The sequence below is a fragment of the Pinus tabuliformis genome, chromosome 6, assembly GCF_031772625.1.
Source record: "Pinus tabuliformis cultivar Carrire ecotype Pingquan chromosome 6, CPIR1, whole genome shotgun sequence".
Taxonomy (NCBI): Eukaryota; Viridiplantae; Streptophyta; class Pinopsida; order Pinales; family Pinaceae; genus Pinus; species Pinus tabuliformis.
Genome location: NC_142292.1, coordinates 1519214830 through 1519240008, shown reverse-complemented (window position 1 = coordinate 1519240008; position 25179 = coordinate 1519214830). Strand labels below are relative to the sequence as shown.

General features: G+C 36.3%; 1 long non-coding RNA gene across 1 annotated transcript; it reads right to left on the bottom strand.

Moving 5' to 3' along the window:
- Positions 1-15791: 15791 nt before the first annotated feature.
- LOC149264467 (uncharacterized) lies at positions 15792-16621 on the bottom strand. The gene is made up of 3 exons (XR_016250077.1): positions 16497-16621; positions 16321-16404; positions 15792-16232 (listed from the first exon to the last, which is right to left on the bottom strand). It is a non-coding gene; the product is annotated as an uncharacterized LOC149264467 (long non-coding RNA).
- Positions 16622-25179: the final 8558 nt, after the last annotated feature.

Below are 25179 nucleotides of genomic sequence, written 5' to 3'. Positions count from 1 at the left end.
TTCAAAGAGGGATCTCTCTATGAAATTTAGTTATATTTGGTGTAAATTTTAGGCTAGTTATTACTGTACTGATTGTTTTTTATTAGATTGTTTGGTTGATTAAATTGTTATAATTCCATTGGGCTATGGATTCTAAATATTAATTAGATCTGCATCAAACTTTGAAGGGGTTTCACAGGGCAAGCTAAGTTTCACTAGTTGGATCTTTCAGAATTTTAAATGGACTATGAAAGAGAAGGAATGTGAGATCCAGTAGAAACTAGAGAAATGAAGGATTCCTTAATTTGACTTCGGCAGAAAAAATATAAATTACTAACAGCCAAAATAGGGTGTTCTGTATAACATATCTTATTCATCATAGTTTCTTTTATGTAATTAAGCTTTTTAGAAATGACAGAGAAAGGAGACAATGATTAAACACATAAACTGAATAAAAACATCACCATTTTGTACACCACATGAATCCTGTGAAAATTTCCTTGTATTATTGGTGCTTCCAGCAACTGGGAAATTAGAATTCGTAGATGAAATTATATTCAACAACCAGCCCATAATACTTCAAACAGTGAAATATTTCTAAAAATAATTACAAAATCATTGTCTCAATTGACAGTGTATTATTAGCATTATCCTAAACAATAAAATCGATCTTTTGCAGAATCATAGGCAAGGTGGACAACTGCATGAAGAGGTGGCTCTGTTTTGGTGGATTCGGTCGCTGAATCAGCCTATAACTATGTTGCATTGGTTGTTGTGTTGGCTGATGTTCTGGCTGATATTCTTACTGCATTCGAGTTGCTTTTTAATCCAGTAAATCACATAGTTACTCCCACCTTTTTTGATCTGGAATGGTTACCTCAATTACCCTTTGATAAATCTCATCAACCTCAGTATACTTTGCAAATGTTGGCTTTACTGTGAAGATATTTTTATCTCATGTTGGATAAAGAAGTCATTTTCCATTGTCTCTAAGAATGATTTAGCTATCATTCTGCCTTTTATACCACTGAATTTAATACTTCTTCTGGCGACTTCCTTCATCTTCATAACATAATATTCTTGAGTAATTACCTTGTCATTAATCACATATATGTTGGGAAATCCTTTCTAAAATAATGCTTCAATTCTGTTGAAGAATCTATTTACTCCCAACTCCAGTGTTTCACTTTTCTCTTCTAATTGATTAATGAATTTTCTTTTAGTCAAAACCTTCTTGAATTCCAAGATGGTGGCAGTCCTGTCACTAATTCCTATCTCTTCAAGCTCATACTTATTCTTCAAATTTAGGAATTTGATGATGTTGAAAGCTTCTGTAGGCATGTCTTCTAGCTTTTCCCTTACTTCAAAAATGGTTTTAGTGGCCTTTTGTATTCGTTCTTTCTATTCAAAAATGATTCGGATGCATGGCCAGATATCATTCATGGAGTCCAGAATACCCATCCAAATGGTTTCCTTGGCTTGGGCCAAGGTTTGACCAATTGAAGTATCCTCTCTAGCAGCATTTGTGACTTTTGTACTTCAAATAAATGAGAAGCTTCAGTTCTGGCTTTCTGTTCTTGTAGATATTTGAGCTGACCATGCAACTTATTAATTTCTTCTGAATGGATTGACATATTTTCCAATGTCTTTGTCACCTGTTCAACACTTGTAGTTTGAGTTGAATAAGTTGTTGCAATTGTTGTTCCTGTAGCTGGGACTTGAGTGATGGGTATAACATCTAGGGGGACTTTGGCTACCCTTTGACTATGTTCTTTCTCTTTGATCATTTTCTCCATTTCTACCTCCATATGTCTGATCTAAACATTCTGCTTTATGTTTAGCTTTATCATGTCAGCCTTCTTTGTTTCATTTTCTTCAATATATTTAGTCAAAGGATCCTTTGTGGCTGGTAGTTTCAGTTGCTTTCTCAATGTTGCAATGTCAAGATTTTTCTTCTTGATGATCTCCTCTACAACATTTATGTCTTTAGGATCATATCCTATCTTGACTACCAAATCTTCCAAAGATTTGATCCTATTGTCCTTTGCTAAAGAAGATACCTTTTCCATTTTCAACTGGGACTAAATGTTTGCATATGAAACCTGCATCTTAGACAATGACATGGTAGTATTAGTTAAGGTAGAGGAAATCATCTCACCAGTCTGTTTATGCATCTCCATTTGATTAATGGGATGGATATCTTTGTTGTTGAATTCAAACGATGTGCTCTTGTAATCTGCTGGTGTCTTTGGATGTGGAGTTTGGGCCTCAAGGAAGGCCATATGCATCTTTACTTGTTCCATATTACAAACTGATAATAGTCTACTATGTGAACTGGAATTCTGATTCCAAAACTGATTGTAGGTCTTGTTCTTAAGAATTTCATTCTTAAGTTTGATCTCTCGCTACTTGTCAAAAACAATTTTTTCCTTTTCTTCTTGGACATCTTGTAAAGATAAGTTTGTTTATTTTTTTATCATGTGATATTGATGTCCAATAGAAGATGTAAAAACTTTCTTCTTGTAGGTGGAGTTTCTCCAATTATGATGGTAGCTTGATCTTCTATCTCATTTTCTGCATATGTTCTAGGATTCCTCTTAGCTCTTTTATTGTAACTGATTTTGAAATCCTTGGCCTCACTACTTGTTGTTGATGATGATCCCTCTTCTCTCTGTCTTTTACTTGTTTTTTCTTGAGGAGTGGGAGTCTGTAAATTTGAAGTAGAAAACAATTTCTCCTCAGCTTCTTGTAATGTATTCTCTGCCCATTCTTATTGGTTCACATATTTCTCTATCTCGGGCCTTGGGGTATGAATATATGGAGTAGTTTTGTTTTCTACTCTCAACTTAGAAATGATACCCCAAGGGTCATAATACCATGTGAAACTCAGGCTGAATTTCATCTCTTTAAGAATTTTATCTGCTTCTTCTCCTGTTGACCTGGTGTTGCATATGAACGGGCCCACCTACGTCTTTATCCGAAACTGGGACTTCTTCTTTACCACCACAAAGTGAATATCATCTAAATTTAGCATTTTTATGATATATTCAAGGGAAAAAATCCTCAAAGGGAGGTATTTTGGGAGCTTGTATGGTGCTAACTCGCATCCATAAAATCTGATTTCTGTACAATTTTGGTATAAATACCAGTCTCCAGTCCTGGTCTGATCTGTCAAATGTAGAATTATCTTGATGTTTTCACTGATTCTAGGTTGTGCTGAGTCATTTAGGATATTCATAGTTGGGTGAACAAACTCTTCAATGAACTATTTATAGTAAATTTCTGGTTGTTCTTTCATCACTAAAGAAGTCCAAAATATTACAAGTTGTTGGTTGCCCTCTTCATCTAGCTTCTGCATGGAAAAATTGAACCTCTCTGCTTGATAATATAGAAACATAAAACTAAAATTGAAGTGTAATTAAACACTTGTTCTATTGGAAATTTAAGAAACTACTCATGGATGTTATCACCCAGGAATTGACTGAAATTAAACAAAACATATGGTTTGCTATCTGTGGAAAATATGGAGAGGAAACCTAGAATCGGTTCATCTACCCAATGATCGGAATAATAACCTAGAATGTAGGAAATTATGGTTATGATCTGTTTAGATTGATCATGGAAGATTGAGGAAGGGGATGGAGGATTCTTCTTTAGAAATTGGGCATTTTCTCAAGAGAAGATATCAAACATTTTGGCTCTTGTGGCAAAATCAAGCTTCTGATAAAGTTTAGTGAGGGTTTCTAAGGAAAATGGGTGTTTTCCACAGGGGGAGCTAGCATAATCTGGTTTATATATTGGGCAGTGATTGAAAAAATGATCTCACTAGATGGGGTCATAATGGCTCTCTGGGTGGGAATATAGCAGGCTTGGCATTTCCTGGTGAGTTCAGGGGCATGGAAGGTCAAAGGGAAAATATAGTGAGGAATATTGGACTCCTGGAGTCCAATTTCATCTGTTTTGTCAGCATTTTTATCCTCTAGCCAACAGTAAAGCTCCAGAAATTCACAGTCACACTACGTCTCACTGATCCTATAATCCCTATCAGATAATGAAATATGATCTAAGTCTATGGATGAAGGGATTAATGGATTAACATGGTTCTCCTGGTTCTTTCTCTTTGGAGGAATATTTAGATCAGTGAACAATTAATGGTGATGGAAGGAAAATCTTACTGGGAATAAATTTCAGGTTATGAGCCATCAAGGGAGGGGAGACAAAATGTTGACAATTTGATCTGCTTCAATAATCTTTTGAAACTAGTCGCTTTGCAGAGAAAACCTGGGAATTATGGAGAATAATCCAGTGAAAGGGACAAAGAAGACGGTTCAAGGTTTTTTAAGGAAGGATGGCAAGTTCCGTTGGAGGTTGGCGCGGGACTGTTAAAGTTGAATGGTTACCTAGGAAATAAAATTGAATGCTCAACGGTAATTTTGTCGGGAAAACATTTAATTGGGCAACAGCTAGGAAACGTGGCGAGATAGGAGTGGTGGAGGTGTTGGGTAGGGACATGGTAAAGGGATGAGTGGAAGACGATTTTCAGAGGGGGTAGGAGGCAGTAAGTGGTATCGGCTAGGGGGGTGCAAAATACGGAGAGGACAACACATAACGATGGGGCCCGGTAGAGAAAACTGCCTTTTCGGACCAACCCCCCTCCCCAGTAAAGCTGGGATGGAGAGGGGGGGCAAAAATAAACGTGTTGTCGATATTGAAAAGTGGAGAATCTCGATGCTTTCACTGTCGTCCCCTTTTAACCATAAACGACAAAATAGATTTTTGTCAGTATGTGCCTTCGATATTTGACTTTTGAAACTTAGGATATAAAACATGTTTATGAATGTGAATTATTCCATCGTGTCCGTATTTAATAATGTCACTGAGACTTAGGGTAAAAGGGAACATAATTACATTTATAAAACAACTATTTCTACCTACCCTTTAACTAAGCTAACATTTTTATTTTTCTAAAGGGGTGCATTTAGACTAGCAAACCCATAATTATTTTTTTATGCAAAATGAAAAACTACTTATCTATCACTTATTTCTCCTATTGATTCAAATTAAACAGTTGAACCAATGTCATTTTCTACCTAATTACTGATCTACCAAGCTTAAATTGTTTGGCAGATCTTTATTCTATAGTCTAATTTACAGAAATTCACACGTGTTTAACCATGATTATACTGTATGGTTAAACAAATAACTAGTCATTGTGGCATTTTAGGCAAGTTGCACACAACCTTTATTTATCAATCATGAAGAGAACTATCTATTAGTAGTGACATTTAGATTTGCAACACTTTCATTATTATTTTCTTTTTCTTTTTCTTTCTTTTGATGGGGTTCTATCTTTATTATTTTTCAATGTTTTTGTTTTCTTTTTCTTTTTGTTTATGCCCTCTTTTCATTTTTATTCTAATTTCTTTTGGAAATCATTTGTAGATTGAAAATTATTTACAATATAAGATTTCTGAGATAAAATACTCGATCACCTTGAGATTCTATAAATTATAGGACCCTAACACAAGTAACAAAGGAATTTTATCATCGAAATATATTAAGGTTCTGAACAAGAAAAAAAGAGCAATAACACAATGAGTATCCTTAGTTCTTTGCAACCAGTCAACCTTAAGAATCAGAGGAAATGAATAACATTAAATGATACAACTTCAAGACAACAAATCAAAACTATGGCATTAACAAACCCTCAGACTAATTTAAACTCAATTACATATTTGGCCCAGTACAGGGGAAAATAACAAAAGGAACAGTTCTAGAATTAAAAGCGTTAAGCCAACTGAACGAAATGGTGTGTCGGTGTACACATTACCGAGAGACAAGTCGAAGTTGTGGCTCAAAGGCTTCTCATAGTAAAACTGGTGTTGAAGTGGTATAAGGTCTCGAACCAGATCCTCCAAAGCAGGAAGGAAGCAAACCCAATGTCGTGAAGGGACACTTTTACCATTTTCCCTATTCTAAACAAGAAACATGTTAATAAAGTATATGGAACATGCTTTTCAAAACAAACTTTTCCATAAATTAAATTACCTGTAAATGATGGTATAACCATCGTTGTCCTTGAGCAAGATTTCACCACCAAGTGGAGAAAACTCTTCAGGTAACACAGTAATAAGAATACGACGATCATACTATTATTCATGGAAATGAAAGGTAAAAAGATGAAAACTCATTACCCAGCTGGAGAAATTCTGAAACCAAGGAGTAAAATTACCTGTTGTTCACCCAGGTCTAACCTTGGATAGAAGAAACCTCTAGAAGATGAAAAATGACACTTTGACCCCTGTGCGGTGGAACAAAGTTACCAAGGAGGCTAGGGTTCCAATGCCCACCATTTGATGAGGATGCACAACAAAGAACCGTGGATGAAATCCCCATCACAAGGGCTATGGAACACATCTTTTGTGCACAAGACGCTTCCAAAACCTCAGTCCCACCAATCCTAAGGGGTGGGATAATTAGATAACATTGGCATATGTTTAATAAACCACAGGGTATGATGTATAAACTCATAATAGTGACATAGGTAAATCGAATTAACTCATATGGAAAAATCATGGTTAATCAATTTTATATCATGTGCCAAATATTGCAAGGTTAATGGTAATCAAACTGTTATAATAGTTAAAATATCCAGGTCATATAAACAATTATGATTTTTTTAATTGATTAATGTTGGATTTTGAATTTTTTATATATTTATGTTATATATATAATAAGAGGACACATGACAAGTGGTATCAAAGCGCTCCAGTTGCAAAACTGAGGCCTCTGGATGATAAATAAATAACAATAATTATGATGTTGACACATAGGGGATAAAGAAAAGTGGAATCCATTATGAGGAGAACTGGACATACAACACTAAGACCAGTGATGGGAGCAAGATCAACACCTTTTCCAGAAACTAACCATGAAGTATGAGTACAGTTGGGGGAGGAATCGCGCACCACCAACGTTGATGTACTGGAAATAGTGCAAGAATTGAAGAATGAGATGACCAGGCTATAGGCAGAAAACGAGAGGCTACTACAGGAATAGGAGAGGATTATGAAAACTTTGTCCAACAGACAGAATCAGCGACAACTAGTTCCCAGTCCTGAACATGGGAACATGACTAGAGATCAAGAGTTCAGAAATGAACATCCGGAAATAGAAGGCAACGAAGAAAATGAAGAAGAAGAATCAGACAATGTATCAAACCATAAGAAGCACAAAAGACAAAAAATTGAGTTGTAGGGAGAATCCTGAAAATAAAACTTCCCATCTTTGACGGTGAACAGGAATAGGTTGTTGAATCCTGGCTTATTAATATGAACAAGTACTTTCAGTTATATGAATATGGTCATAATATTAAATCTCACTTAGCAATCTACCAACTATAAGGAAAAACCACCTTATGGTGGGAGGAGATGAAAAGAGTACGTGGAATTAATGAAAAAAATGTAACCTGGGAGAAATTTTAGAAGTACTTCAAAGATAAGTATTTAACTGAAAGATTTTACAATGAAAAAAAAAAGAAGAGAATTTCATGACCTTCGGCTATGACAACTGACTATGGATGAATTTATAACTAATTTTATGTCCTTGCTGCGATATGTTCCCTATATATGAGAAGAAAAGGTAAAGGTACAAAGGTTTATCATAAGTTTACCCATTTTCATGAAAGAGTGTTTAGAGTTTGATAACCTAAAAACTATGGACGAAGTTATAATAAAAGCTCGTATATGTTATCAACAGATTAGGCAAAAAAGGAGATGGAGGGAAAATATGGACTGATAAAAAAGGAGTCAAGTTTTCGCTGGGCAGTAAAGGAAACAAGGTCCCTAATATTAAAGGACCTTATAAATGTCAGCAAAACATAAATTTTAATAAAATTCAGCCAATATTCATATTACTGAACCAATCCAAGCCCAATGAACAATCAAACAAGACTGAAGTTGAAGCAGCTCTTAGACCCCCAGTACAATGTTGGGGATGTGGCGGACCACATTATGTTAAAAATTGTTTGTATCATAAAGGAACTTATCAAGTTGCATAGATTCAAGAAGCATCAACAGTAGGATAGGTGGCAAGAAGTATTCCCAATATCAATGTTGCTCTCGAGGATCATCGGGTTGAGTACCAAACTACGATGGTAGAATTCAAAGGTAAGATATTCAACTGAATTGTATCTATTTTGATTGATCTGGGGGCTACTTTGCTTACAAGATGTTAAAATTAATAACCCTTGGTTAGAACAACTCGCTACGGGAGCAAAGAGAAGAGTGTTGGCTAAAGTTAACAGTTGCACTTTGAAACTAATAGGTCATCCCATTGTGGCAGACTTGAATGTCTTAACTTTAGGATTGTAGATATCCTAATAGGCATGGATTGGTTGGAGAAACATTGGTCCCGCATTAATTGTAAGGAAAAAACTATTAACTATGTGAATGAAGAGGGAATAAGACAGGAAATTCAGGGTGTAAAAAGACCACTGAAATTAAGACCAGTAACAACTTCCCAGTTAGAAAAATGTATACGAAAAGGATGTCAAATTTATGCAATACAAGTAGGGTTTTCTAATTCAAAGGAAAAATATGCTACCTTGGAGAGTATACCAGTGGTACACAATTTTCCTGTTGTGTTTCCTAAGGAGATTTCGAGACTGCCTACAAAGAGAGATATAGATTTTACTATCGAATTAATTCCTGGAGCTGCCCCAGTATCTAAGCTCCTTATTGTATGAGTGCACCAGAATTAACGGAATTAAAAATGAAATTACAAGAACTGCTTGATAAAAAGTACATTCGCCCAAGTGTATCACCTTGGGGAGCTCCTGTACTTTTCGTTAAGAAGAAATATGGAACCATACGTTTGTATATGGATTATCGGCAGTTAAATAAGTTAATGGGATTGGCAGACTACTATAGGAGGTTTGTTTAGGGGTTTTCTAGGGTGGCATATTCCATTACCTCCTTACAAAATAATGGAAAAACATTTAAATGGACCATTGAATGCCAAAACAGTTTTGATCGATTCAAGAACTTACTCACCACTACACCTATTTTAAGCATCGTTGACCCAAACAAAGAATTTGTTGTCTGTATAGATGCCAGTAAGGAAGGTGTAAGGAGTGTGTTAATGTAGGAAGGAAAAGTTATCGCTTACAAATCCTGAAATATTAAGGAGCATGGATAGAAGTATTATGCCTATGACATGGAACTGGAAGCAGTTATCCAAGCATTAAAGATGTGGCGACATTATTTATTGGGTAAGAAATTTTTGTTGATGATGGATCATCATAGTTTAACTAATTATTTCAGGCAACCTACCCTGAATGCTAGACAAGCCCGTTGGGTTTCTTTCCTAAGTGAATTTGATTTTGAAATCAAACACTTGAAAGGAAAGGAAAATCAGATCGTGGATGCCTTAATTCGGAAAGTAAACTGTATTTATGAAATATCTTTAGTGAAGTTCATACCACCTTTAAAAACCAGATTAAAGAAGTAACATAAAGAGACCCTGAATATAATATTTTATGGCAGCAAGCTCAAAATTCAAACAACAGTGAACAACAAATGGGATATGAGGTAAATTAAGAAGAAATGTTGATTTATCGAGGAAGAATGTATGTACCTAACCAAAAAAATATTAAACAATTAATTTTAGATGAATACCATAAAAATCCTTATGCAGCTCATCCTGGGTATCATAAATTAATCACTACACTCAGGAAAGAATATTTTTGGCCTGGTATGAAAAATGAAGTAGCTGATTATTTAGCTCGATGTTTGGAATGTCAACAAGTGAAGGCAGAGCACCAACATCTAGCTAGACTACTCCACCCATAGCCTATTCCATAATGGAAATGGGAAACCATCTCCAATGATTTTATTACAGGACTACCTAAGACTAAAAAACAAAATGATTCAATAATGGTGGTATTTGATAAGTTGAGCAAGTCTGCTCATTTTATCTCAGTACAATCTACTTTTAAAACTGTTCAAATTGCCAACATATTTATGAAAGATATTTTTAGACTACATGGAATACCTAAGGTGATAATCTCAGATAGAGATGTTAAATTTACATCTGCGTTATGGAAAGCATTGTTTGGGGGCTTAGGTACACAAATGCATTTTATCACAGCTTACCATCCGCAGACGGGTGGACAAACTAAACAAGTAAATCAAATGGTGGAAGATATGTTGCGCATGTATGTGATGCAACAACCATCTAAACGAGAAGATTATATACACTTAGTAGAATCTGATTACAATAACAGTTATGACACATCTTTGCAGATGAGCCCCTTCGAAGTCTTATATGGTCACAATTGTAGAACACCCTTGAATTGGGGAGGTCCCAAGGATAAATTAATGTTGGGACCCGACATGCTAAAGGAAATGTAAGAAACAATAAAGAAGGTATGAATGAATCTAAAGACCACTCAAGATAGACAAAAAACTTATGTCGATAGGAAGAAGAGTTTTCAAGAATTTCATATCGAAGACCACATATATGTGCGAGTGCGAGCCAAGAAAAGTACCTTGCAATGGGGAGGTTGTGCTAAATTAGCACCTCGATTATGTGGTCCTTTTCAAGTGCTGGCTCGAATTGGACCTGTAGCTTATCAGCTTGCCTTTCCTAGCCACATACGTGTGCAAAATGACTTTCATGTTTTTGTATTAAAAGAATATATGTGATCCTAACCGTATAATCAATTGGCAGGACATACAGGTAGCTTATATAATCATAGAAACATTATGTTTATAAATGGTTTTGGCTTAGAGGTTGTAAATGAAAGATGAATTATTCTCCATGATTGTGTGTAGGTCAAACCGGAAGGCGAATTCCTAGTCGAGCCCCTACATGTACTCGATTAGAGAGAAGTAACGTTGTGGAAGCGAGTTATCACCCAAGTTAAAGTGCAATGGTAGCACTTTGGGCTAGAAGAGGCCACCTGGGAAGATGAATAGGTTATGAAAGAAGCTTAACTGGGTATATTTGGCAATATATAAAAATTGATACAATGTTTAATCTAAGGGGGGGATATGTGATGTCCCTCAATAATTGTAAATATTAATTACCGCAGTAAAAAAAACTTGATACTATTATTATACTTAGAAAGACTGAAGTGACAATTTAATATCTAATTATGTTTGAATCATAACAATATTATTAAGCTGTGAAAAAATTGGAATACCTTGGACAATGCCAATTATATATATATATATATATATATATATATATATCACATGTCAGGTAGTTAGGGTAGACAGTTTACGTACCCATAACTACACCTTGAAGATTTATTCTCAAGGAAAAGAAATCAATAGGGTATGATGTACCTAAGGTAAAGAGAAGCAAAATGAGGAAGAAACTATGAATAATATACAATCTGTGTTGAAGGGTCAGACAAATTGTTCAGGCTAAACTGGTCTAAGTCTGGTTAGGACCAGATAGTCACAATGAGATTAGCTGAGAAGTAGCTCGGGGGAACATTCAAAGAATGTGATCTCGTGGTTGGGAGGTAATCGAGATTGTTCTTTCGAGATTGGACCCAATTTTTATGTACTGACTAGTGCAAACTACAGATAAGTATTTACTGTGAAATTGGAAAGAACAAGAATATATAAAAGTTTACTAGTTTAATGAGTTAATTGACTTATTTATGTTTGTATATGAGTACAATTGATTATGAAATTAAGAAAATCTAGGCAAAACAGAAATAACATGTGAACAAAAAGAACTAGGCTATACAATGCTGAGTAAAATGTGTAAATTCTTTACAGGAAGTAATTTTCATGAATTGCATAAGTAGAAATCGAGAAATAGATCGAAATTATATATATTAGAACATTATTGTCCATGTACATAAACATTTAGTTTCCTGTTGTAATTGAAAATAAAGAAATCTTGCCTTAGAAGAGGAACCTGAAAAGATTAATAAGGAAATGAGATCATAAGGCCAACAAGATGAAACATCGACACTGAAATATGAAATACATGTTATTAAGGAAAACATTGTAATAAAATTCAATTGACAAAGTAGCACTATGCAAATAAGTCGAAAACAAAACTTAGAGCATAAGAACATTGAACTATATATAAATATGTTTATATATAAGGAACATAATATAAGCACCTCTATTAACAAGTAATTTTACTTTAAAATAGAAAACCCTATGAGTATTGTACCCAAAGGCTAGAACTACTAACTTAAAGTAAAAACTCTCATCTCGAAACCCCTTAGCATTCTGGGTTTTTCCAAAAGTTAATACTCTCAACGTATGTCAACAAATTCTTGAAATATACAAGTAATAGAGGAATTTTATCATCGAAATAGCTTAAGGTTCTGAACAAGAAAAAAAGAGAAATAACACAATTTGAGTATCCTTGGTTTTGGAGTCAGTTAAACTTAAGCATCAAAGGAAAGGCGTAACATTAAACGATACAACCCCAAGCAAACAAATCAAAACTATGGCATTAACAAACTCTTAGCCTAATTTAGCCTCAATTACATATTTGGCCTAGTACAGGGGTAAATAACAAAAGGAATAGCTATGGAATTAAAAGTGTTAAGCCAACTGAAGGAAATGGTGTGCCAGTGTACACATTACCCAGAGACAAGCCGGAGTTGTGGCTCAAAGGCCTCTCATTGTAAATCTGGTGGTGAAATGGTGTGGGGTCTTAAACTAGATCCTCCAAAGTAGGAAGGGAGCAAACCCAATTCCGTGGAGGGGAACTTTTACCGTTTTCCCTATTCCAAACAAGCAACATGTTAATAAAGTAGATGGAACAGGCTTGTCAAAACAAACTTTTCAATAAATTAAATTACCTATAAATGATGGTATAGCCATCACTTTCCTTGAGCAAGCTTTCACGACCAAGACGAGTAAAAGGATGCAAAGTCATTACCCAGCTAGAGAAATTATGAAATCGAGTAAAATTACCTGTTGCTCACCCAGGTCGAACCCCAGACAGAAGAAACCTCTAGAAGATGAAAAATGACACTATGACCCCTGCACGATGAAAGAAAATTACCAAGGAGGCTAGGGTTATGATTCCCACCATCCGATGAGGATGTGCATCGAAGAACCATGGATGAAAACTCCATCCCGAGGACTATGGAACACAACTGTTGTGCACAAGATGCTTCCATAACCTCGGTCCCGCCAATCCTAAGGGGTGGGTTAATTAGATGGCATTGGCATATGTTTAATAAACCATGGGGTATGATGTATAAACTCGTAATAGTGACATAGGTAAATTGAATTTACTTATATAGCAGATATCATGGTTAATCAACTTTATATCACGCACCAAATCTTGCAAGGTCAATGGTAATCAACCTGTTATAATAGTTAAAGTATCCAGGTGATATAAACAATAATGACTTTGTTAATTGATTAATAATCGATTTTGTTTTTTTAATATTTATGTTACATATGTAACAAGTTTGCATGGCAGATGGAATACCTGCCCACCGTGGCATAAAATTTCACCAAGAAAAAAGATGGGAAAAACAAGGATGTCATCCCTCCTAATGTGTCCCTCAGTATCAACTAACTTTGTATCAATTTTTCACGTGTCCCTCGGTATCAATCAATTCTGTATGAATTCTTCACCTATACCAAATAACCAAATCAATAACTTGTTATACACCTGTACCAAATAACCAAATCAATAACTTGTTATACTACGTATCTGTGTTAAATTAAAACAATTCTTACCTTTCCATCATTTCATTACCATTTGGGGGAACCCACAGGTTTATTTCAGGCTTTTAGATTTATCTTTTAGTATTATGTGCCCGAAGATCATTGTTGTAGAGATTATAGGCATATGTATCTATTTGGAGTGGATTATAAGGTGCATGTTTATGGTTTTCTTTTTTATTGGGCATGTGGGAATTAGGTGCATTGAGGTTGTTGGTTACGTTTAAGGAATTAGGAAATTGTCAAGGTCTTCGGCTGGACCAATAACATACTATATATAAGCAGCGGGATCAACTGTGCAACCACTGCTACTGGTAAGGCCTTGGAAAAACATAGAGATTAGGCCTTGGAAAGACATAGTGATTGTGACAATAGTAAAAGCGCATCATGATTATGGTGATTACATTGTCAACACATGGATTCTATTGCTAGTCAAATCCATAGAATCTCAGCCACGATACCATGCACCTACGTAACCTAGGTAATTTCTAGAGAGATTTTCTAAAGTGGATTAAACCTGCAGTATACAACAAAACCACAATATACAGTTGAGTTACAGATTAAATTTGATATTAAAAACCACAAACATTTCAAATTTTGACCAAACCATTTGCAAATTTTCAAATTTGAAACTCTCTTCTTGTAATGACCCCAGTAAATGTAAATGTGAATTTTACTATGGTAAAAGACAATATGGTAGTTGTTGTTATGTTTAAAAGAAACAAAACTGTGATAAACTACATTATTGAATAAATTAAATATTTTCTTGAAATGCTGGCAGCCTCTGGGAGGTGGATTTCAAAGAAAGAGATCAGTTGTAATAACTGATTGGAACTGCCCTCCCAAACAGGAAAAGTCCTGGATGTAGGGAGGAAGTTCTGTGCTGTTGGGACAGACAGAAGAGATCTTTCCAAGAGAAAGAAAGAAGGAAAAAGAAAATACAAAAAGAACAGCTGGTTAAGTCTGGTGAGGACCAGATAACCAGGCACAAAAGTGCACAGATCTTGTTGAGGGCTGTAGGCCTGCAAGATGGCTCGGGGGGAGATTTCCATCGGATGAATGGATCTCACGGATGGGAGGAAGAGCAGACTTGAAGCACAGGTGACTTGCTTGAGCATTTAATTGCAACTCTGATGAACCAGGTGCGGTTTCAAACCTCAGAGTTCTTTATATTAACAAAAAGAAAACTACAGTGTACTCACAGTGGTTAAATAAGTACTGTGCTTCCTGTCTTAAAAACTGCTATATTATTTCTATAACTGTAATCGATGTGGTATTAAATTAAGGGTAGGTTATCAGTGATAGGCCTGACCTGAATATTAGTTATGCGGTTAATGTAATTACAGCGGTCAGACATTTAAAGGACCGTTTAAGAACAGTATAGCATGACTCGAAACAGACAGAAAGACTGAGACATCTTAATTAAAGAAGCAGCCGATACCGGGATAGTCAGTTCAGAATATCCTGAATATAAATTAACCATACATCTATTGTGCCATTAGGTACGGGCCTGGAAACCCCAGCGCTTAGAAAGAAACCACAGCTGTAGCCGAACTATAAATCTAGTGACAGGGAAAAGAAGTTTATGCTACGATTTTTAAGAACAGTTGAAATACGAGAGTAAACATATTAGCCAGACAAAAAGAATATATTCTACAGTTGTATGAGACTCTGTAACTAATTATAAACAGTGTTATTCAATCACAGTGTTTTGGTATCTAACAGCATAGCTAGTTTATTGAGGAACGATAGAGGCAAAACAAAACCCTCATACATATGTGTATTTCAACCATTTATAACATAAAGGAAACTGTATGATAGTGTCGTCATAAATAACCGAGGGTTTAGATAATAAAAATTAGAAAAGACCAGAAACGCATGAACATATCAGAATGAGTATTTGAAAACATAATATATTTTAAGTGGATTTACGAATCCTGTCGCTGTAGAGATACACAGCGTGGCCAAAGACAAAGGCGGAATCCATGATGACAAGCAACCAACCCTAATAAGCAAACAGTCATACATCGAATTAATATTGCCAAGAACACAAATATATTAACCAAAATGCAAGCTGAAGCCGTCGGGGGGCTCGAACAGAGCAATATATGCTTGTATCTTTTAACAAAACAACACCAGATAATGTACCTCTGGAAGAAAAACAAAGCGCATAAATAGCGAAAATGGTGACAGCTTAAAAATAAAAGGAACAAGGTTCCGTTAACCCTGACCTGAGCCTACGGCCAGGACCGATACTGAAGACCATACATCGGATACAGAGACCCGAGGCAGATATGCCGCGAGGGCCGTGTTAAACCAAATTAGTCTATGAACTATATATAATCAAATACATGAGTTCTGCAATCAAATACATGAGTGCTGCAATCAATATAGGAGTTTTTGCCGGAAGCAATAACCTAGCAGGCGAACCTCTGAATCAACCAGTCATTAAACATAAAGGTGAACCATGAGGGTTCTCTTCGGAGAATACCTCAGTGTGCCAAAGCAAAGAACCCGCATGCCAACGGCGGTCTGTGACACAACAATAAGAATGGCTCAGAAACGAGAAGCTCTGGGCTCACGCATACAGGAGGAAGGCAAACAGTAGATGGGAGCTTACCTGTAGCCGCCGTGAGAACCGAACTGTTGAAGTTTGTTCACCTTGCCATCATCGAAGGAGTTAGAACAATTCCACCTGCATTCGCTGACAGTGAATGGGAATAAGTTAAAATGAGTCGATGCACTACAATGGTATAGAAAGCAACAACCAGCAAATTTGGAACAATAGTTAATCACCTGTGTAGGCTTGGAGCTGGGTACCTCACGGCTCCTGGTGAGGATGCTGGTTGAGAGGATAACGCAGATGGAATCGAATCCGCGACCAAACACCAGGGCGAAGCCGGTTGAGCAGAGCGAACAAATAGACCCCAAGCTTGCCCGAAAGAGTTATGTATTGACTTAAAACCCTCAGAATGATCTCCGCCCTTCGTTTGTAGGATGAGATCTCGTCCGTTCAGTCCAGGCGGGAAAATGAAGCGGGAAGGCCGAGGATTCCAAGCCCGAGGTATCACATGGCTGGTTGGGCAGGTCATGCCACCTGGCCTGATGTGTACCGAAATCATTTAAGCGGTGGGTGAGCTGGTGCCTGCAAGAGCTGCGGCCGGACCTCCAAACCCCGAGCCTATTAAATACACGCTGTAAGCTGAGGGTGGGGTTTACGGGTTAGGTTCAGCTGTAGCCAAAGTACTTCATAAAACAAGTTACGACATAATCTTAATACCATGGTGCATGCATATAACTTTTGCAAAGAAACCGAGTGTTATGATAATAGTTTTAATATGAATGATGCTTAGCATAAGGTTTAGACCAAGCGGCATTAGTTTAAGCGTATGGTAATGCACATGATAGAAGTTTACGATATAACGAAGCTATGTGTGTGGTATGCAATTGTTTAATATTCATTTTTTTTTATGTATATATATATGTACAGGGGTGTGACACTTCTCAAGTGTACAATATCATTTAGATTCTAGAAAAGAAGATGCAAGAAAGATAGTGCCTGCAGAGCAAGTTCCTAATAGATTTTCTAATTGTACAAATAAAACAACAAAATGATTTCGAAGCTAAAATGATGTAGGACATGATATCCATGTTTCAGCTAGGATCGTGAGGGAAAACCATGGTATTGAGAAGATTTTTTTGGCTGGGAAATATCACAAGGTGACATAAGTCATTGTTGGAGGTGAGGAGCACGGTCTAAGAGGTGAATAGTGCAAACTGATAATTGTTGTTCATAAAAAATAATTCCAAGTAGTACATAAGAAGTCAGTTTTTTGGGGGTTCAAGTTTCAAAGTTTGTTTATTGGAGTTTCTTCACTGGTAAGATGGAAAATTCTTGCAAAATATAATAGTGTAGAAATCTCAAAAGTTCTTTGTTCCAAGGAGGCATGTGTATGTTCCTGGGCTTGAGGTGGTGAATTGGTATTGGACTTGAGGTAGAAAATGTAAGGCCATGACCAAGAAATAAATATGGGAGGAATCTTTTAAAGAATAGGCAATACCATCTTTTGATGGATGCACACATGGGATGCCTCCATGGGTTTTGAATAGTCCTTGAAGATACCATATACCAAGTTCGTAAAACTCTATCTACTTGATTATAGCTATGTTTAATTTGTAACATACATGCAACAGAAAAAATTAACAAAGTTACTTACAATGTTCCCATCATCTTTAAATTGACAAATGTTGTAGGTATCTCTCTTATGCGTTGATTGCTTCAAATGTTTTGCATCTTTTACCCAGTCTACCTAGTAAATCGTCTTTGTTCTTCTGCCTTTACTCCTGCTACCTTGATTTACTAGGTAATTCACTAGGCAACCGCTTCCATCAAGCTGCGAATTCAAAACCAACCCTCCTATTAAATAATCGCTCAAGGTTCTACTTGGCTGTCGACTATGAAGGCAATAGGAGCATGAAAGGAAGGTATACGACACAAGGAAAGGCCGGTAGTTTAGGGTTGTACTTGGCTTTCAAATAATCACTCAGGGTTGTACTTGGCAGTAGGCTAGGAAGGTAGCAGGAACATGAAAGGAAGGTATATGACATAAGGAAAGGCAGGTGGGTGAAAGGTAGACAACAATCTCTCTCATCTTCATCAACACCATGGATGAGATCTCTTCTGCAGTGTGTCTTCTGCAAGTAATTGCTTCTCCTTGCCTTTGTAATTAAATAATCATGGCCTTGCCACCAGTCGTTGGCCTGCCAACATGTGAACAACCACATACACATGCATGAGGCAGATGGCAGCTATACGCCATCATATTGCAAAGCATACCAATTATATGCCCAAAGTAGTTGACATAAAATGTTATGAAAATGTTATACTTTAATGTTATTTGAAAACTAGCATTAATCAGCCTCATTAGTCTAATGTTGAATGATGTTTTGATCTATGTCCTAATTTTATTCCAAAAATAAAGATTACTCGCAATAAGACTTCGAAATGTTTGAGCAGAGTTATCAATATCTAATTGGAAGATTTATTTTTTAAATATACAAATCCAAAAAACTTTGTATTAAGCTTATTTTTTTGGTGAAATTAATGCTAATGAAAGTGATATCAATCACCATATACCATGTTGTGGGCAGGTACAATAAGAGTACACATGACATCGAGCAACACACCCTATCTCGCCCAGGTAATGGGAAATGGCAAAGAGGCAAGGCAGTAAAATGCAATTTATTTATATTTGTTATTAATTGCTTAAATTACAAAGAATTAACTGTGATAATTCACATATTTAAGGACAATGAATACCTTAAGATTGTTCATTGCATAGCACTGGTACATTGGATTTATTTGTCAAACCACGCTTAGCTTCAGCATTTCTGGCTCTTGCACTTTGTTATCACTCCTCCAAATATTTAAGGCTGAGGAAGAGTCTAGCTGAGGTAACCACAGAACAATCTTTTGACTTGGTAGCTAGCCCTACCAAGCCGGAGAGGGTTCTCTCCAAAGGATCACATGAAAAAGGGCTGGATGGATTAGGGTTTTAGGCTAGATATAGTAGCTCAGGGTTTGTTTGATTTGATTTTGATTAGGGTAGTCACTAGATGAGTGAATTAGGTCAGAGAATGAACTAGGTCAGGGAAAAAGAGAATCAGAATTGCAGACATATGATGGGGCAACATAGGCAAGTTACTTTAACACTTTGTAGTATAATGATGAGATGGTTTATACTAGCAAGGTGCTAAAAAGAGCATGAAGATCATGAAGTCTTTTTAAATTGAAGAAATGAAACAATTTATGATGATTTTCCCAAAACAGAGCATACAAGATGAATTCTTCTTATCACACCTTAAAAATCAAACATACTTAGAGTGAAATGGATCATGAGAGGTACAAAACATTCATACATATGAAACTGAAGAAGAAACAATATCAAAATATCGTGCCAAATGAATCCCACGAAAATAGCTGCAACTCATCTAATATATTTCATGCCAAAGTTTGAAACACTAGTACAACATCCAGTAGAGTCCAACTTGTAGAATGACTAAGAAATTACATAATATAGGCCTCAAACCAACTCATCCTAGCCTTAGGGGTCGAATCCATGAGAGGAGGAGCAGTTGCAACAAAAACTAAACTGACAGTTAGAGCGTAGGGTGGTCAAAGTGACTCATCCCTAACTTAAGCGAACTAATTCATTACAAGCCATGAGATGCCATTTATCTAATGTATTTACCCTAGGTAACAGTAAAAATATAATAATTACATCATCCTTATCAATTACAACAGTAAAACATTGATTTCCCATAGGTAAAAATCAATTTGGAGAGAAACAGTGAAAATTTGAGCTGACTTCAAACGCGCAGTTCCACTATCAAACGTGCAGTGCCATCATCAAGCTAACTTTTACCTACCTTTCTGATGTCCAAATATAGCCCAGGATAGCTCATTGGAAAGCTTATCCTGTCTAGTTTCCAAAACTGCCCTTAGTTTTCAAAATGGGCTTGATTTTCCGAACAAAAATTCCATTCACCCAAGACTACTCAAACGCGCAGCACCTGGTCCAGAAATGTGGTAGAAAGTTGATTTTTAGGTGGTTTTTTTTCTTTTTCACCCACCAGTTTTTCATTCCAGGGCTGGAAACATGGTTTTCCTAGATTTCTTGTTCCTTCTAAATCCAATGGTGGTGTCCATTCCTCCAAAAAGTGCGCAGCACCTAAGGCATTGCGCATTTGACCAAACTGTTGATGTAAAAATTTCCTTAAAAAGACAGGAAAAGCAAGATGACAAAAATTAAGCCAAGGGTTTTCAAAATTATTCAAGTAGCTGAGGTTTGAGGTGGCTAGGCATGTATTGAAGCCTCTGCAAGTATATCAAGCTTCTTCTTCTCCTCATGGTGAGTTAGGGCTTTAATTCTTTCCCTAACATCTTTGAGCTTTGCCCTTGCTATTTGGTTTCTTCGGCAATAATACTTTGTCATCTTTCTTTGAATGTCAGTGTCTCTTTTGGCCTTGTCTAAGAGGCTTTCAAGATGGGTGTTCACCCTCTCAAGCCAATGCTCTCAGTTCTCATTTATCATTTTGGAAAATTGCTCATTTAGGGTGAGCTCATTAGCTAGTTCAACCTCTTTTTGTTTTTCTAGCTCCAATGCTCTCTTTAGGCCTCTAGTCCTTGGCCTTATTTTTGGCACCTGTTCCTCCAACTGGTCACTATATTCTCCATATGATTCACCAAGTGAGGTCTTAGCCTTTTTCAGTCTCCCTCTTTTCCTTGATGAGTTGAATCTCCATGAGCTCATGTTTGGTCTCTAACTACTTGTTTTCCTACTCATAGTATGTGATGATATATTTTTCCCTCTACAAATTGACCTAGAGTTCCCCTCATAGTATGTGATGAATGAAGTATGGGATGAGATGGAGGAATGGAGGTGGATGGATGAGATAATGAAGGGATGATTTGAACATTTTGAGTAGATGCATGAGTGAATATGGGATTAGCTATGAAGGTACTCCATGCAATGTTGAGTTCCTTGAGATGGTAAAGGACTATGATTTTAATGAGGGAATGATGAAATATGCTCTTCATTTGATCTTTGTACTCCCTCTTTTGGGAAATGTAGGCCATGTTCTCAACACTCTAGAAAAGATAGTAGGGTATATTGAGCATTTTTACCCTAGTGAAATGCATTAAAAGCCGGATATGATAAGAATAGACCCTAGAAAATCTACCTTCACATGAGAAATATTTCATAATAATCTTCATCATTGGGGCATATCTGTCAAGGAGGTGTGAAAAAGGAAAATAGCCCCTTCTTTCATTTCTATACCTTGGTTTCATGTAAGGCTCATAATAATGCCTCTCCAAATCACCCTGTTTAAACCATTTCTCCCCAACATCTGGAATTCCAGTGGTAGCTGATATATTGGCAGTAGATAAAGTGAAATTTATACCTACTAGAGTGACTTGGTTGTCTTGAAGTTTAGAAATGAAGAGCCTAGTCAACTCAGGATGATGTTGGACTGCCTGAACTTTCTCACAGAAATCATAACAGCCTAGCCATTTGAAGGATGTCACAGTCATAGGGGATGCTAAGAGTTCCCTAAGATCTGTGGGCTCAAACCTATGTATTTTTCCTCCTTTGTGTGGCCTCCCTATTACTGTCTTCTTCCTTATCTATTTCCTTTTCCTCACTATGTGGTTTGTATTCCTCCTCTGCCATGGTGTTTAGTATCAAACCCTAGGGAGGTGTAAGGTAGGGGAATGCAGTTTTTAGGGAATAGTAAATGGGGAAGGGTAAAGATGAAGATGATGGGTGAAGGGATATTTGTATTAGAGAGGGATATAGGGTAGTAGTATGATAGTTTGGGGATGGGGGAAATTTGTTTGCAATATAGGGGGTTTGGGAGCCTAGGTAGTTGTATCACCTAGGACTTAGGGTTTTAGGACAAAGGGTTAGAGGGTATGTGGGATAAAAAGGTTTAGGGAAAGGGGAGGAGGATGGAGGGAAATGTATAAAAGGGAATGAGAGTGGAAGGTAGTTTTTGGGGGAGATCTAGGGTTTAGATATAACAATTAAACCAAATCTTCTATAAAACCTTTCAAACACTTAGGAATTGACTTGAGGACGAGAATAACCACATCCCTTAGCTGGTACTTACCTTTTTTTAGGTTGAAAGGGCTTTGAAGGAGCTGAGGAGGTGACTGGAGTGTTGTTGGACAAACGTGCAATGCCAATGCAGAGTGCGCAGCGCCTCAGGAAAATGCGCAGTGCCTTAAGGGAATGCACAGCGCCTTAAGGGAATGTGCGGCACCTTAAGGAAATGCGCAGCACCAGGTAAACGTGCAGCACCAGAAGATAAGGCGCAACGCGAGAAGGAAATGCGCAGCGCTTGCCCTGTGTCTGTTGATTTTTCCCAGAACTGTGAAAAGGCTCTCTTAGGGTTTTCCCAATAAGTGCTAGGAGACAAATGAAGTTGATTTTGAAGCCAAGAAGTCCTTTATAGGTGAGTGAATTTGATCTTTTGCTTTTCAAACCCACTTTCTAAGGTTTCATTTGACCTCTTTGCTAATTTGTTTTCTAACTTTTTCCTTTGCAGGTGGATGATGCTGAAGTTTTGGAAATCTTCACTTTTTACTTTGGTTTGGATGATATTGGAAATGGAGTTTGAGTAAACAGCTAAGAATAGTGACTTATTACATATCATAAACATAAAATTACATAAATAAATAAAAATTATTACATCTCTCTTTTTTGAAATAAAATTACAAAATGGAATGAAATTCTTACTTAAAATCAAAATTGGAACTTTAGCAACCATGGTTACATGCTTGTAAACCCTTGTTTGACTGAAAAAGGGATATTATTTGCTTCACTCTCATACTTTGTTGGCCTTATGCAGTGAAATGGTGTTTTATTGGACCTTGGAAAATAAAACCTAGTGACCTAATGGGACCTTGAATGACTGGACTTCAGGTGGACTTGACTAACACAAAACATGATGAAATGAGCTTTTATAGTCAATGTATGCTCAGCAAGACACATGAAGGTGGGCCAGCAAATATAAATTTTTGAGAGGGGATGGGGTTTCAACTTGGGCTACCATCAGTGAGTAAATTTTTACATGATGACCTAGGTGGAATGAAAAAATTTCAACATGGGACACTAATATGATATAAAAGAGTTTTGATCACTATTGGCAGTATGCAAATAGTGACCCTAAAACACTCTGTTTACTGCCCACATTTGAAGTAGATTTGGCACTTAGATTCAGCCTCCAAAAGATAATATTTCAAAACTATTCATAAAATCTAATGCATTCAATTCAAAGTCCCAAAATCACCTATATAGAAAGGAACTCTAATCTATGAATGAAACATATAGGTTGAAACCATTGCTCGCTATCATTTTCTTATTTGTGAGAATTGGAGGAATCACATGCCTCTTTCCTAATGCGCACAACTGCTTGCGGGGAAGTTTTGATAATCCATTGTTAACCTTAACACCAAGACTATTATAAAAACAAAAATGTTAAAAACCAAACACCCAAAGATCAAATAAATTATCCCTACATGAACCACCCTTCACATAACTCAAGCATAATATTTTTACAGGTGATTCTAATACTGGAAATTTACAAAAAGTTGTCGAAATTCATGATTGAACTACATATACCCATAAACTTTAGCTTCATAAACATAGTTGAGAACCAAAGAAATAGAGTAATCACAACTGCAGATCTGAGACCAATACAATATCATGCTTTTGGGGACGCTTTGTTATAATCCAACGACATTTACACAGATAAAATACAATATTTAATAGTTGGGTGCTATGCTTGTTACGAACCAATCATGAATTTATGAAATGAATTTTTTTTTTCAAAACATTCAAATTGATGTCTATAATAAAATGTCAAAATATCAGAGGTGTCACATATAATACAATATTAACCTCATGATGTGTGTTTGTTAAGAACCAATGGTGAATTTATGAAATGCTCACATAAATCTACCATGATCCGCGTGCTTTCTATTTTTAAGGTTTTTTTTAGGAGTTCCACAAATACATGTATTACAGAAAACAAGATATATGTCATTTGTTATTTTTAATGATTAACATAGAAATTTTAAAATGTGGAAAATAAATTAGAATTTAAAATACAAAAAATGAGTATTAAAATTTCCGTCACTAATGTAAACTAAAATAATATAAGCATTAAGATTTTTTATTAAAAACTATATTACCACCTTTCAATATAACAGTACCTGCTTCTGTTTGGCTAAGAGCTCGTCTTCCTCGGACGTAAGGAAACAGGTTAACGGCCCAAGACCCAGAGGCATCTGGCAGGAGTGAAAGCCTGCTCCTTTAAGGACCACCAGCGGGTTATTTCAGGTGGCGTGGTTTTCCTTGATAACAGTGATGTGTCCAATGACATTCGCGGATAGCAGCCAGAGATGGCTGTCCTCACTGTTGGTTTGACAAACTGAGTTTGATAAGTTTTTCCACCTTTTGAAAAGAAAAAAAAAAAAAAAACAGTACCTATTTACGCAGAAGACAACCTCGCTGGTCATAGTTTTTCAAATTGTTTACTTATCGATTCAAAGGAATAGAAAGTAGAATAGAACTCAGAACCGAATATCAAATTTCTGAATTTAATTTTTTTTAAAGTTTGTCATACCTGCGTTTTGAAAATAATGCAAGCATTTAATTAAATATATTGTCAAATTGAAAATAAAGGTTAAAGATTGTCATACCTGCGTAAAATAATGGAAGCATTTAACTAAATATATTGTCAAATTGAAGATAAAGGTAAACTACAATGCCGAATAATGGATGACTGTTACATAAAGGTAAAATACAATGCCGCTAACTGTTACATAAAGCGAACATGAATGGTATTCTAACGTCCAGCGATGTTGATTATCGATGGTTTTTTTCATTATTTGGAGAATATATCTTAGGTG